General features: G+C 32.6%; 1 non-coding gene across 1 annotated transcript; it reads right to left on the reverse strand.

Moving 5' to 3' along the window:
* Window positions 1-16817: 16817 nt before the first annotated feature.
* Window positions 16818-16924, reverse strand: LOC111720671. The gene has a single exon (XR_002770263.1). It is a non-coding gene; the product is annotated as a U6 spliceosomal RNA (small nuclear RNA).

The following is a 16924-nucleotide window of genomic DNA, read 5'->3' on the forward strand; positions in this document are numbered from 1 at the left end:
TCCCCTTTGTCCAAAGAGCAGAGCTCAATCTTTAAAAATGAGCAAAAAAGCAAAAAGAGCTCTGACCATAGACAGCTATTATAGAGACAGGAAAGAACAGACCTTAAACCTTGAGGACACTGAAGGCAAAACGTCTCCAGATGAAGCCTCAGAGGGAACATGAGTTGGTCTCCAATTCAAAAGGCTTTCTTGGAAGAATTCAAAAAGGATTTTAAAAGAGAGAAGAAAAATGGATAAAGGAAATAGTTTTGCAGTAGTGTTTGGGAAAAGAAACACAGAAATTATCTGAAGAAAACTCCTTAAAAAAACAGATTTGGAGAAATGGGAAAAGAATACAACTCTTTGAAAAACATAATTGGTGAAATGGGAAAAGGGAACAACTCCCTAAAAAATTAGAACAGGTGAAATGAACAAATGAACAAAACAACTCATTTAAAAGTTCAATTGACAAATTCAAAAGAAGATAAGAAAAGTTAACTGAAGAAAATAATTCAATAAAAATTAGAATTGAAACAAATGGAAGTGAATGACTCAATGAGACATCAAGAATTAATCAAACAAAAGCAAAAAATAGAAAAGAAAAAAAAAAAGAAGAGAATGTAAAATTCTTCATCAGAAAAACAACTGGAGAATAGATCCAGGAAAGACAATCCAAGAATTATTGGACTGCTTGAAAACCAAGATGAAAAAAAGAGCCTAGATAACGTCTTTCAAGAAAATCAGTAAAGAAAACACTCCTAATGTCCTAGAACAAGAGGGTAAAAGTAGCCATTGAAAGAATCCACTACCCACCTCTGAAAGAGACCCCAAAATGAAAACTCCAAGGAATATCACAGCTAAATTTCAGAATTATCACATCAAGGAGAAAATGTTGCAAACATCTAGAAAGCAACGATTCAAATACCATGCAGCCACAATCAGGATTACTCAAGAGCTAGGAATTTCCACTTTAAAGGATCAAAGACCCTGGAGTATGATATTCCAAAAGGCAAAGGAGTGTGGACTATAGCCAAGAATTAACTGCCAGCAAAATTAATCAGTATCTTTTAGAGAAAAAGATGAAATAGAGGAATTAAATAGAGGAATTACATTTATTTTTGATGAAAAGACCAGAGCTGAACAGAAAATTTGATCTTCAAATACAAAACTCAAGAGAAACATAAAAAGATAAAAAAGGAAGCAAAAATTGTTTTTTTTAAAGGTTAAAAAGTTTACATTCCTATCTGAAAAGATGATATTTTTAACTCTTGAGAACTGTATCATTGTTAGGGGTATACTTAGAGAGTGAGAGTATAATTTGACTTTATTGTGATTATATAAAAAAAGAAGCTAGGGGTTGAAAAGGTATTGTACTCGAAGAAAAGGGAAGAGGAGATAGAATGCAATAAATTATATCACATGAAGAGACAAAAAAGACTTATAATTGAGGGAAAGAAAGGAGGGTGATAAACATTATATGAAACTTAATCTCATTGAATTTGGCTCAGAGAGAATATCAGACATATTTAATTTGATAGAGAAACTTGTTTTACCTTATAGAGAAATAGGAGGGGAAAGGGGAAAGGAAAAGAGAAGGCTAACAGAAGAGAGAACAGAAGTAGGGAGGGAAAGAAATTAAAAAAGAGAAGGGGCTATAAAAGAGGAGGCCTGATTGAGGGACGTGGTGAGCAAAAGCAAAACACTGGGAAGGAAGGAAAGGGAGAAAGGAAAAAGAAAACTATAACTTGGGGAAAATAATATGGTGAGAAATACAGAGTAAGTAATTTTGACTGTGAATATGAATGGAAAGAACTCTCCCATAAAATGGATGTGGATAGCATACTGTATTAAAAGCCAGAATCCTACAATATATTGTTTACAAGAACATATTTAAAGCAGAGTAATACATACAGAGTAAAGATAAAAGGCTGGAGCAAAATCTATTATGCGTCTGCTGGTTAAAAAAAAAAAAAAAAAAAAAAAAAAAGCAGGGGTAGTGATCCTGATCTCAGATGAAGCAAAAGCAAAAATAGATGTAGTTAAAAGAGATAAGAAAGGAAACTACATCTTGCTAAAAGGAACCATAGATAATGAAGTAATATCAATACTAAACATATACACCAAGTGGTATAGCATCCAAATTCCTACAGAAGAAATTAAGAGAGCTGGAAGAAGAAATAGATAGCAAAACTATACACTAGAGGGGGATCTGACCTTACTCTGTAAGAACTAGATAAATCAAACCACAAAATAAATAAGAAAGAAGTTAAGAAGTAAATGGAATTTTAAAGAATTTAGATATTTTGGAGAAAATTGAATGGGGACAGAAAGGAATATTTTTTTCTTGGTGGTACATGGAATCCACACGAAAACTGACCATATATTAGGGCATAAAAACCTCAAAATCAAATGCAAAAAGGTAGAAATAGGAAGTGAATCTTTTTCAGATCATGATACAATAAAAATTACATGTAATAAAGGATAAAAAAAAAAAAAAGATCAAAACTTAATTAGGAGCTAATCTAATCCTAAAGAATGAGTGGATCAAACAATAAATCAGAGACACAATAGATAATTTCATCCAAGAGAATGACAATAATGTGACAACATATCAAATTTTATGAGACATAGCTAAAGTAGTGCTTAAGGGAAATGTTTTATCTCTAGATTCTTACTTGCATAAAACAGAGAAAGAAGAAATCAATGAATTGGGCATGAAACAAAAAAAAAAAAACTAGAAAAAGAACAAACTAAAAACTCCCAATTAAATACCAAATATGAAATTCTGAAAATAAAAGAGATTAATAAAATAGAAAGTAAGATGAACTAATAAACAAAAGTAAAAACTTCTATTATGAAAGACCAACAAAACAGATAAACCTTTAGTTAATTTGATTTGAAAGATGAAAGAAGAAAATCAAATTTCTAGTATCAAAAATAAAAAGGGTGAATTTTCCATCAAAGAGGAAATTACAGCAATAATTAGGAGCTATTTTGTCTAAGTATATGCCAATAAATTTAATAATCAAAGTGAAATGGATGAATACTTACAAAAATATAGAGTGCTCAGATTTAGAAAGGAGGAAATAAGAAAAAATTTCCAGGGCCAGATGGATTTACAAGTGAATTCTAACAAAACATTTAAAGAACAATTAATTCCAATACTTTGCAAACTATCTAGAAAAACTGAGAAAGAAGGAAAGAGTTCTACCAAATTCTTTTTATGGCACAGATATGGTGGTGAAACCTAAATCAGGTAGGGTCAAAACAGAGAAAGAAAATTATAGATTAATTTTCCTAATGAATATTGATGTGAAAACCTTAAGTAAAATATTAGCAAAGAGATTACAACAAGTTATCACCAGGATAATACACCATGACCATTTTATATTAGGAATACAGAGCTGGTTCAATCTTAGGAAAACTATTAGAAAAATTAACTATATCAATAACCATAAGATTATCTCAATAGCTGCAGAAAAAAAAAATTGACAACCCAATCTTATTAAAAACACTAGAGAGCATAGAAATAAACTGAGTTTACCTTAAAATAATCAATAGCATCTATTTAAAACCAAGTTTTTTTGGTATCATATGTATCATATGTAATGGGGACAAATTAGAACCATTCTCAGTAAGATCAGGGGTGAAACAAGGTTGCCCACTATTACCATTACTATTCAGTATTGTATTAGAAATACAATATATTAGAAATGTTTGCTATAGCAATAAGAGAAGGAAAAAAATTAAAGGAATTAGAATAGGTAATGAAATAAAATTATCACTTTGCAGATGTTATGATGGTATACTTGGAGAAACTACTAGAAACAATTAACTTTCACAAAGTTATAGGACACAAAATAAATCCTCATAAATCATCAGCATTTCTATATGTTATCAACAAAATCCAGCAGCAAGAGATGCAAAGAGAAATTCCATTTAAAATAACTGTAAATAATATATTTGGAAGTCTATCTGCCAGGAGCAAAACATTTTCCATGCAAATAAAGAAAGAGCTAAACAACTGGAAGAATATCAAGTGCTCATGGGAAGGTGGAGCTAATATAATAAAAATGACAATTCTACTTAAAATTAATCTACTTATTCAGTGCCATACCAGTCAAACTCCCAAGAAATTACTTTATATAGCTAGAAAAAAATAATACAAAGTTCATCTGGAAGAACAAAAAGTTTAGAGTTTCAAGGGAATTAATTAAAAATGCAAATGAAGATGGCCTAGTTGTACCAGATTTAAAATTATATTATAAAGCAGCAATCTCTAAAACCATTTGATACTGGCTAAGAAATAAAAGTGGATGAGTGGAAGATTAGGTTCACAAGACACAATAGTCAATGTCTATAGTAATGTAGTTTTTGATAAACCCAAAGACCCCAGTTTCTGGAATTAAGAATTCAGTATTTGACAAAAATTTCTGGGAAAACTGGAAAATAGTATGGCAGAAACTAGGTATTTACCAACACCTAACATCCTATACCAAGATAAGGTCAAAATAGGTTCATGATTTAAACATAAAAAAACGATACTATAAGGAAATTAGAAGATCAAAGTGTAGTCTACCTCTTAGATCTGTGAAGAAGGAAGGAATTTGTGAGCAAAGAAGAACTAGAGATCATTAATGATCACAAAATAGAAAATTTTGATTATATCAAATTGAAAAGCTTATGTACAAACAAAACCAATGCAGATAAGATTAGAAAGGAAACAATAAACTGAGAAAACATTTTTATAATCAAAGGTTCTGATAAAGGCCTTATTTCCAAAACATATAGAGAATTGACTCAAATTTATAAGCATAGAAGCCATTCTCCAATTAATAAATGGTCAAAGGATATGAACAGACAATTGTCAGATGAAGAAATTAAAACCATATGAAAAAATGCTCTAAATCATTATTGATCAGAGAAATGCAAATTAAAACAACTCTGAACTTCCACTACACACCTCTCAGATTGGCTAAGATGAAAGGAAAAGATAATGATAAATATTGGAGGGGATTGGAGGGAAAACTGGGACACTAATAAATTGGTGACGGAGTTGCGAACTGATCCAACTATTCTGGAGAGCAATATGAAACTATGTCCATAGGTCTATCAAACTGTTTATATCCTTTGATTCCCCAAGAAATCATTAAAAAAAAAAAAAAAAAAAAAAAAAAAAAAAAAAAAAGGACCCACATGTGCAAAAATGTTTGTAGTAACTCTTTTTGCAGTGGCAAGGAACTGGAAATTGAATGAATGACTGTTGGGGAATGGCTGAATAAGTTATGATATATGAATGTTATGCAATAGTTTGATTTTTAAGAAACAATCAGCAGGATGATTTCAGAGAGGCCTGGAGAGACTTACATGAACTGATGCTAAGTGATGTGAATAGAACTAAGAGAATATTGTTCACAGAAACAACAATTTTATACAATGATCACTTCTGATGGATGTAGCTCTTTTCAAATATGAGGTAATTCAGGTCAATTCTAGTAGACTTGTGATGGAGAGAGCCATCTGCATCCAGAAAGAGGATTGTCAGGACTACATGTAGATTGCAATATATTTTTTCACCTTTTTTGTTGCTGTTGGCTTGCTTTTTTTTTTTTCTTATTTTTTTCTTCCTTTTTGATCTGATTTTATTGTACAGCATGATAATTGTAGAAATATGTATAGAAGAATTGCACATGTTTAACTTATATTGGATTACTTGCTGTGTAAGGGAGGGGGTGAGGGTAAGGAAGGGAGAAAAATTTTGAAGACAAGGTTTTGCCAAAGAGAATGTTAAAAACTATGCATATATTTTGAAAATAAAAAGCTAAAAAAAAGAAGACCCCAAATGAGGTCTGAAACAACTAAACAACCACCATAAATATATGATGTGTGTGCGCACACACACACACATATATGTTATGGGCCAGAACTTGAAACAAGGTGCTAAGTCAGTGGAATTAATAGAGACAATGGTTATTTAGCATGGTGCTTAACAGTTTTCTAGTTCAGTACATGTACTTAGTACTTACTATGGTTCTACAAGATTCACACCTTTGATAAGAGACCATATAAGTTCGACAAACTTAGCCAGAATCAGAACTAGGGAATACTAGAGAAGTGGTGGCGGGCTCTCCTCCTTCGCTTCTCCACTGAAATCAAGATCTGGAAGGCCTCCAGAAAAACTAGCCAAGCCCAAAGTGAAGGAGACAAGACTTTGAAGGAGACAATAAAGGATTTAGACTTTATTTCCTCACTGCACTTGTGATGATTACTGAGCTGAAACGAAGGCTGCTTCCAGAGACCCCAAGGAAACCTCAACAGAGCATATTACATTTGAAAGAGAATATTACACACATACATATGTATGTATATATACATACATATTCAACAATAGCTGTGAACTCATTTAATTTAATCTAATATTGAATTTATTATGCCCTGAGGATTAAAAAAAAATAAGATAAAAAGGAAATTCTGTTGGTGTTCAACACTAATTCTACTAAGAAGATAGAAACATTGTTGGTATTCAAAGATTACCAGTTTTATTGGGAGGATAGAATAATGTACACTGATAAATACAATATGTCAGAAGTAAGAGAATAAAGCATAGATTATATAATGTTTTAGAGGAAGTTTTGAAGATGTAGAGAATACTAACAAATGTAGGAAGTATCAGGGAAATCTTTGGAGAGGAGGTAATACCTGATCTCAACCTGGAAAGAAGATAAAGAATCTGAAAGGTGGGTATAAGAAAGAAATACATGAAGAATAAGAAAGAAAGGCATGAAAAATGGGCTGAGATATTATAGCAAGTTAAGAAAATAGCTAATAGTTCATTTAGAAGTCAGCATAGTATGTTTAGAGGGCAATGTAACTTGTGGTTACCTTGAAGTGCCTTGAAAATTCAGAACTGACTGAATCCAATGGATTTATGTGGATTAGGTCCAATCTTGGGAATGTCCACACTAAATCATAATTTCAGTATATTTTTCCTTACTGTTTTAGGTAGAAATAAACTTTATACTATGTAATTGTAATAATAGAATGTAAATATCAGTTGGAAAATGTCATGGGGAGTAAAATTTATTATTGTAGTTTTTCTTAGAACTTAATGGAGAAATCTAAAAGAATACCATGAAGCATTATGAAGATACATTAAATCACTAAATCAATTTTGTGACATTATTCAATTATCTTGGTATTCACAATACACTTTTTGTTATTGATATTCATAGAACAAAAACATTAGGAAATATTGGTTCAAATGATTCATAGCACCCCACTGTGATTTGAACTCCTTTTGGAAGGGAAATGAATTAGAAGTTGCTGACATTTTTAAACTATACACACACACACACACACACACACACACACGTGTGTGTGTGTATACATATATATAGGTATATATACACACATATATATATATATATATATATATATATATATGTAAAACTATACAGACTCATGCAACTTACCCTAAGGCTTTGAAACTCCCCAGAAGGAAAAAAACATTATGAGGACTATTAGAGAGGGCAACACCTTTTTCATGGCTGTCATCTCTTGATCTAAGATTTTATGCCATTGCCTCTCTAAGGCCATGAGTTTTGGCGCCCATCAGGCTATATGAATGGGAAGAGCTTCCACATGCCTCTGTACCAAATTACTCTCTGTACGACTTTGGGGGGTGGAGAAGGGGAATTCCTTGGGTTTAGTTTCATTGATAGCTCAATCCTTTCTGGTCTATCCTCCAAAAGGGAAAAAGGCAAAAGGTGACAGATTCACATTATCAAGACATCCTTTTACAGGAATAACACTAAGGGATGGCTCTGTCCCATAAGCAACAATCTTGATAGCTTACATATGTGTATGTACTCTCTTTACATGCATTATCTCACTTGATAATCACAACTCTGTGAAATAGAGTATCAAAAAGATTAATTGACTTTCCCAATAACAAAGCTAATAAGTGGAATTTGAACCCAGACCTCCCATGTTCCATCTACTAAGCTAGACAATTCCATTTTAAATTAATGAGATTCAAAAAAATTCTCAAACAACAAACAAAAAGCCTCCTCTTCCTACCATTTCAATAGTACTAGTATTGCAGAATGACCTAGGAGTTACCTGCTATACAATATTATTAAAATGAAGATCTAAACATGAGTTAGAACAAGGCTATTGAAGACCATAAATGTCAGGCTAAGGAGTTTTATTTTACCTTGGTTGGTTATTGTCCTTTGTTCTCAAGGAGAACCAAAATGACAATACTATGTTGTAGTCAAATTATGTAGTGTTTCTGACTGTGGCTGATCAGACCAATATGGGCTCAGAATACTCTAACACAGGTTGGGTACAAATAGTCCATGTGAACAGTTGAGGTGGATTCTTTTTCTTTTTCTTCTGAGTTACTTTAATCCAATTTTGCTAACAGAACACAGTATTTCTCTGATGAGGGCACACTATGCTGATGGTTTTGTACTAGTGATTCCCATGTCACAGAATCAATCCAAAAGTTCTTAAGAGACACCTTGAGAGTGTCCTTGTATTGTTTTCTGACTACCATCTGAGTGCTTAGCCTATGTGAATTCTCCATAAAAGAATCTTTTTGGCTAGCCTACATTTGGCTAGCATTTGAACAATATGGCTAGCTTGTCAAAGTTGTGCTCTCTTCATTAGAGTTTAAATGCTTGGCAGTTTATTTAGAGAAAGGACCTCAGTGTCTGTTATGTAATTCTGCCACGTGATCTTCCAGATCTTCTTAAGACAATCAAAAAGAAATGATTCAGTTTCCTGGCATGGCAGTGGAGACTGTGCAAGTTTCACGGGCATACAAAATACAGAGCACAAAAGCTCTGTAGACCTTCAGTTTGATATTTGATTGAATACTTCTCCTCTCCCACACTTTCCTTCAGAGCCTCCCAGACAGAGTTGTTCTGGAAATGTGTGCATCACTTTTATTATGAACGGGTTTATTCCTGGAAAGTATACTGCTAAAGTAAATTAATTTATCCACAGAATTCAAAAGTTCTCTATTTGCTATAATCAATATGCTATATTGCTATAATTGCTATAATCCACATATGTATGGTGTAGTGCTGACTGATGGAGCACCTATTTCCTTGTTGTTAATTGTTAAGTCAAAATAAGCAAAGAATCAATACTTACTTAGTTGCATCTGAACTTCAGAGGCTTCATTCAGTACACAATCATTTGCAAACAAAAAATCATACACCAGCACACCTTTCACTTTAGTCTTAGCTTGTCACCTTTTCAAGTTTTCTAGTTTCCCTACAATCAAGGGGAAACACTAAAAGAGTTTTGAACAGTGAGTGACAATAGAGAACTGGAAGGAGACCTCAGAGGCTAATTAGGCCAATAGAAAATTGTTCATTTATAAATTCGGCATGTACATAGTCAATTGCTATTAGATTCATGGCCTGAGAAATCAAGAACATTCTTGAAGGATCAGTGATTACTAGAGTGTGTAGGATGAATCCTTAAATGAACCTCATTTTATAAATTTTTTTAAAAATTCTGCCATGCTAACATTTCCCTCCATTCACTCCAAAACAATCAGTCTTCTATTTTTCAGAAGTTACTGAATGGAATAGTCTTTCTTACTTTTGTGTTGAATATTTTGTAAAAGCAAGTCCCAATATCACTATTGGCTATTCATATCTTTTCAAGTCTCTTAATTGTTTCAAGTTTCATTTTCCTTATCTATGAAATCAGGATATTTACATCCGTTCTGTACCTATACTCAAGAAGCCATGTACATGAGATTTATTTTTAGGATTTATTTTCTTTGAGTTATCTAGGTAGATAAGTCCTCAAACACAATTGAATGGAGCACTGGTTTGTGTAGCATCTTTAGCCTTTATTCTGTTTATACTTTTCATATTAACACATCCACATAGGTCTAAATTCAGTAGGATCAAGTTAGATACAGTTTCATTATTGTTATTCAGTATAATAAATGAGTCACTGATAACATGTATTTTAATTTCCTATAGTAATTACTAATGTATCTTTACCCATATTAAACATTCCTCTACAAATACTTCATGCTTTGGCCAACATGAACTCCTTGCTGTTCTATAACCATATTCTTCACTTTCCTCCCTTTATAACTTTGCTAATGCCCTGCTCGCTAAATGCCCATCTATTCATCTCAATTAAGGCAGCTAGATGGCACACTGGATAGAGTTTTGGATGTGGAAATAAGAAAACTTGAGTTCAAATTCTTAAAAATTTACTTTGGACAAGTCATTTAAACTTGGTTTGCCTCAGTTTCCTCATCTGGAAAATGGGGCGATAATACCTACCACTTAAGGTTGTTGTAAGGATCAAATGAGATAGTGTTTTTAAAGGTTGTTGTAAGGATCAAATGAGATAGTGTTTTTAAAGTGCTAGCTGATGCATTGAATAGAGTGCCAAGCCTGTAGTCAAAAAAATTCATCTCCCTGAGTTCAAATTTAGCTTTATATACTCAATAGCTGTGTAATCCTGAGCAAATCATTTGACCTTCTGCCTCAATTTCCTCATTTATAAAATGAGCTAGGAAAGGAAATGACAAAACATTCTATTATTTCTACCAAGAAAACCCCCAAAATGGAATCACAAAGTGTCGGAGATGATTGAACAACAAAACACATATATGTAGTAGGTGCTACATACATGCTTATTTCGCTTCCCCTCTCCTTGAAATTCCATATATGCTTAAAGTTCAACTTAAGTATTTTCTCCTTCTTGTGTCCTTCTGAGACATATCTGTCTGGAAGTAATTGTTTTTCCTCCTCTGAATGTTTAAACTATAAAAAGTATTTATTGATTTAATATGATTTAAAGCTGGAAGCAATCTTAAGGATTACCTAATTCAATTCTATCATTTACAATTAAAGAGAATTACTTGCAAAAAAGTTAAATAGCTTTGTTGTTGTGGCAATTGGGGTTAAGTGACTTGCCCAGGGTCACACAACTGGAAGTGTTAAGTGACTAAGGTCACATTTGAACTCAGGTCCTACTGACTTCAGGGCTGGTATTCTATCCACTGTGCCACCTAGCTGCCCACTAAATTGCTTTTAAAATCAGATTGATAGTAAGAAACAGAATTTTGAATTGAGAACATATGGCTACAAATTCAGTGCTTCTTTTCTTATATTTCCACTTAGCATCCTAGTTTATTTGTGTACATATCTTGTGTCTCCAAGATTTTAAGTGCTTTGAAGACAACTATATCCTACTTATCTTTGAATCTCCTTTAACCTCTGTCAGAGACAGATAAGTGGTACAGTGCATAGAATGCTGGGCTTGGAGTCAGAAAAATCTGAGTTCAAATCTAACCTCAAACACTTTTTACTTGTGTGTCCTTTGGCAAGTCACTTCACCCTGCTTATCTCAGTTCTTACCTGTAAAATAAGTTGGAGAAGGAAATGGCAAATCACTCTGCATCTTTGCCAAGAAAACCCTGAATGTGTCACAAAGACACAACTAAGCAGCAATAACAACAACAACCCCTATCACAATGACTTGTACAAAGTAGTTACCTATAAATGCATATTCAATTCATTTCATGTAATATAGATGAAAAAATACTTTGAAAACTATTTTACAAATGTATTATATTAGTTCTTATTTGTATGAAATAGACTTTCTGCAAATTCCTCTTTAATACAGTATTGAGCTAAAGGAGAAAATGCCAACATATGAGTAGATAGATAACACAACAGAAATGCACATTTGTGTGCAAAGCAGAGTATATTAACCTATAATAAAGCTAAAAAACAAACCACAACCGCAAAAAAGCACACATTAGCACATTGTGTTTGAAATATTCCTTGAAAAATGCAACTAATGGTACTAACAAAATGTGAGTAGATATCATATGATTAGAAATAATTCTACACCATAATCAGAAATACTTCATAAGGCAGGCTAGTCAAATTACTATTATTCTAAGCTTTGGATAGAGCCTTTAATGGTCTCAGACCAGTATTTTCATCAACATAAAAGGAAACAAAAGACATTCTCCCACACCGATATGCAAATACTTGTTTAATATCCATAAGCATTATTAAAAACTAGCTCCTTTACTTCATATAGTATTTATTTTTTAATTGAAGCTTTTTATTTTTAAAACATGTGCAAGGGTCAATTTTGATTGACCCTTGCAAAACCTTGTGTTCCAATTCCCTCCTCTCCTTTCTCCCACTCCCTCTTCTGGAGGGCAAGTAATTTAATATATGTTAAACATGGTAAAAATATATGTAAATCCAATATAGGCATACATATGTATACAATTATCTTGTTGTACAAGAAGAATAAGATCAAAAAGGGAAAAAAAGGAGAAAAAATAAAATTCAAGCAAACAACAACAAAAGAAGTGAAAATGCTATGTTATGATCCATACTCAGTTTCCAGTTTCCACAGTCCTCTCTGGGTATAGATGGTTCTCTTCATTACAAGATTATTGGAACTGGCCTGAATTGTTTCACTGTTGAGAAGAGCCACATTCATCAGAACTGATCATCATATATTCTTGCCATTGCTGTATACAATGAAATCCTGGTTCTGCTCATTTCACTTAGCATCAGTTCATATAACTTTCTGCAGGCCTTTCATATAGTATTTATAAAGACTAACAGTTCTCAAACTTTTTGGCCTCAAAATTCCTTAACAGTCTGAACAATTATTGGAAATCCCCTCAAAAAGCTTTTATTTATGTGGGTTATATGTATCAACATTTACTATATTAGAAATTAAAATGTCTTAGTATAATTATGAAAATAGTTTTAATAGTCTGAAAGTGACTCAGAGACCCCAAAATATACCCAGACCACATTCTGAGAACAGTTGATCTAGAGAGAACTTTTAAAATAATGAATGGTGAAAAAATGCTGAAACTCAGCCCATTACAGTGAATAGTCAATGTTGGAGGGATGAAAGATAGGCACACTAAGACCTTATTGGAAGAGCTATGAATCAAGACAATCATTTTGGAAAGCAATATAGGATTATGAAAATAAAGTAATTAAAATATACATATCCAGAGATTATATTATTGGATATATTCCCCAAGGAAGCAATTGATTAAAACAAAAACCCTCATATATAAAACAAAATGTTTATTAACACTTTTTGAAATAGCAAAGAATTGAGAAAAAAAGTAGCTGCCTATCAATTGGGGAATGGCCACAGAAATTATAGTATGAGAGAAATGATAACTAATAGCTAATATTGGGGAGACACAAGATTTATCCCTTTCTGAAATCTTATTTTCTTACTAAGCCAAGTCAGCATCTGAAAGACATTGCTAATAATGAGATGGGGTTAACTTTCTCCTCAATCTTATTCAAATCCCACCCTTTTGGGGAAGCCCATTGTGTTCTACTTAGGTTTGAGTGGCAGATAAATTCTTTGATTAGATTGCCATCAAACTCTTATTCTCCACACCCTTCATTATACTAGATTCACCTCTCATTATAATATTCTTTCTCTCTCATTACTTGTTAACTAATCAGAATCAGTGTCACTCTCAAGAACATACATCCTTCCAAGGACATATAAGCTTGAGTGGGTTCTGTGAAGAGTCTTCAGCATTTGAGAGTGTCACTGATCTCTTTTTTTTAGTTATCGGCTAACATGATTAATAAAAATGGCTGATTACCCAGAAACTATGTCTCTTGAACTTTTTATACATTCCAGGTATAATGAACATAATGAAATGCTGAAAGAAATATTGAAAGAAATTATGAATTATTATTTTAAAAGAAAATATGAATGTGATCAATACAGAGTTGGATGGAGATACATGAATTGATAGAAACAGTGGAAATGGAAAGAACTATCACACACAAAAAACTTAAAAATGAATTAAAGATCAAATATGGCTAGAAAGGAGAGATAGTATATACTTTCATTTACTTGATCCCTTTGTAGATGTTGGAGGTCCACAGGTGTTGTACGTTGTTCATAGTTTCAAGTTTGGAGTTTTTTGCCTTGGAAAAAAATTACTATTTTTATATGGGATAGCTCTCTGAAAAAAAGCAGCATACTAGGAAAACCATGATGTAAAAAAAAAAAAAAAAAAAAAAAAAAGCAAAAGGTAGCCTGTTTTTATTTTAAATAAATCATTTGAACTATGCCAGTTGGGTTCACTAAACATTTATGTTATCTGATCTCAACTGAACTTTCACTACTGCATAACAATTCCTTTTTGATTCTGACTGACTTTCTCATTCTCAAAGTCAACTTTTATTTCACATAAACTAGGACTCCATCCCCTAAGCTCTAATTTCTTTGCCTGTCCAGAAACCAGACCTTCCATGCCTCTCTGCAAGTCATCTTGTCATATATCTATGTAAGTAAACTTTTCTTCTTCCCTTCTTTCTTTCCATCACCCCTTTGTGTGTATCCTCCTTCAATAAAATGTAAGAACATTGAGGAGAGGGAAAGTTATTTATATTTATATTCTAGGTACTTAGCACAATACCTGGCACATAATTGTTGTTTTGTCCTTTGCTTTTGAAAAGGACCATGACATCAGGTAGATGATATCATGACATGCAAGTGAATTGGATTAGAGTAAGGGAAGGCTATGCAAAGTCACCTGCCTCACTTTCCCTTCCAGAACCATCTGGGTTCATTGGCAAGAAAAATATCGGACTAGAGATGGCCCTGGATGTTAAGCCATTAATAAATGTTCTTTCTAAACTAAACTTTCTTTTCTCTTCTCAGACTGCCAAAACCAACTTTTCTCTCCCTCTCAGCAGAGGAAATTTATTCCTGTTTTAGTGAAAAAATAAAAGCCATCTACTTCAAATTTCCTCTTTATTACTTCATACCCCCAAAATACTCCAATATTTTCCATTTTCTCTTCCTTCACTTCAATCTCTGGTATATAGATGAGCCTTCTTACTTAAATTTCTTCCAAGTTGTGCTCTTGGTCCCATCCCTTACTGTGTCTTGGAGCTTATCTTTTCTTTCTCTGTCTCTGTCTGCCCTCTCTCTTTGCTTATATTTCATATTTATATATTTATAAATTTATAAATATAAATAAATATATATTATATACATATAATTATATTTGTCTCATATTTTAGCTAGCTCTTTCTTTCCTTTTACTGACAAACATTCCCAGGTCTTCATGATCATCAAAAAGAAAAAAAAAATTAACTCTCATTCCTTAAAGCTATTGTTTTATATCTTTTCTTCTTTTGATGGCCAAATTCCTGAGTTACGCACAAGTCTCCATTTCCTCATTTCACACTCAAATTCCAGTCAGTCTCTTATAATTTGTCATCAAACCCCAGCGTAAGACTGAAACCACTCTCCTCCTCAAAATTATTAATCTCTTAATTGCTAAATCTGAAGACCTACACTTTGAACTATTTAAAAACTAATAATAATTTTGGAGAACAAATCATGAAAAATCTCTTCTTTGACACAATGTTGAGAATATTACACATATTGTCATATTCATTCTTTTTTTTTTTTTTTTTATGTACTTTTAAATTTATTTTAAGGAAGAATTCATTGTCCGGTATGGTGAGGACAAAAGGATGGAAAGTTTAAAATTGTGTTAAAAAAAGGCAATAATAGTACTTTTTTGAAAAAAATCAAATGACCTTTACTTAGCCCTTAACCATTTTAATCTATCTGAACTTTTGAAACTACCACTTCCTAGACCTTCTTTTCCTACATTGTTTATGTAACAATGTAACTTACTTCTGTTTATCCCTTCTTCATTTTCCTTTGCTAGGTCATATTATCTTTTTTATCTTATCTCATCTACTAAAGGTGAGCTTGCTTTTTATTCTCTCAAGGCGCTTTCCTAGACTTTCTCCCCTTTTCCTCTCTACTTAATAATCTCCTCTATTCCCAAAAAGGTTCAATAATTAGCAGTGCAAGATTCCAAAATTTTCTATCCGTCCCTAATTGCTACATTGAATTCCTTTCTATATGTTGAATAATTTTATCTATTGTTCCATTAGTATTTCAAGCTCTATATGTCAAAATAGATCTCATATTCCCCCCCAAAAAAATCTTTCCTCTGCCAGACTTCCTCATTTCTGCTGATAGTTCCACTCTTTCTTCTAGTCATTTGGATTCATGACTTTGAAGCCATTTTTACTCTTACTCTTCTCCCAATTCCCTTATCTAATCAATGTTCAAATCTTGCTGTCCCTACTTCCACAATACCTATCACATTTGTCCAGTTATCTCAACTCAAAGAACCTCTACCTCTCTTGCCTAGATTATTAATTGGCCTTTATGTCTCTAATTTTCCCTCTCCATTCCATCTTCTACAGAGATGCCAAAAGGAAATTCCTAATATAGAAAGGAGTGAAATCAATGAGTGAATGAATGAAAAAGTATTGATGAAACATTTAATATGGCCCAATTACTGTGCAAAGTACTGGGAATATGAATATAAAAATGAACCAGTCCTTGTAATCAAGGAGCTTATATTCTAGCAGAAGCAGACAACACATGTAGAAAGTGTTTGGACAAGAAAGGGAGTTTAGGTTTGGAGAGTTACACCAATAGAGAAGGGAGTTCATTGCCACACCTTTTCAGAAGTAATGGTAATAAGAATGTGAGTACTTTAAAAAAAAATAATATTTTAGATTTTTTCCAATTACATATAAAAACAATTTTTAACATTCACTTTTTTAAAATCTGGAGTTCCATATTCTCTCCCTGCTTCCTCTCTTGCTACCCTCCTTGAGATAATAAAAAATTTGATATAGTTTATAGATACAAAACATTCCCATATATATCATATTGTGAAAGAAGACATAGTTCCCAAAGCCCCACCAAAAACATGAAATAAAAAGTGAAAAAATATGGAATGCATTGCAAATTTGTTTGCCATCCATGCATTGGAGCCATGCTAATCTTCTCTGTGTCATTCTAATTTTGATATATGTGTTGCCAAAGAAAGCAC

Source organism: Sarcophilus harrisii, chromosome 4 (assembly GCF_902635505.1).
Source record: "Sarcophilus harrisii chromosome 4, mSarHar1.11, whole genome shotgun sequence".
NCBI lineage: Eukaryota > Metazoa > Chordata > Mammalia > Dasyuromorphia > Dasyuridae > Sarcophilus > Sarcophilus harrisii.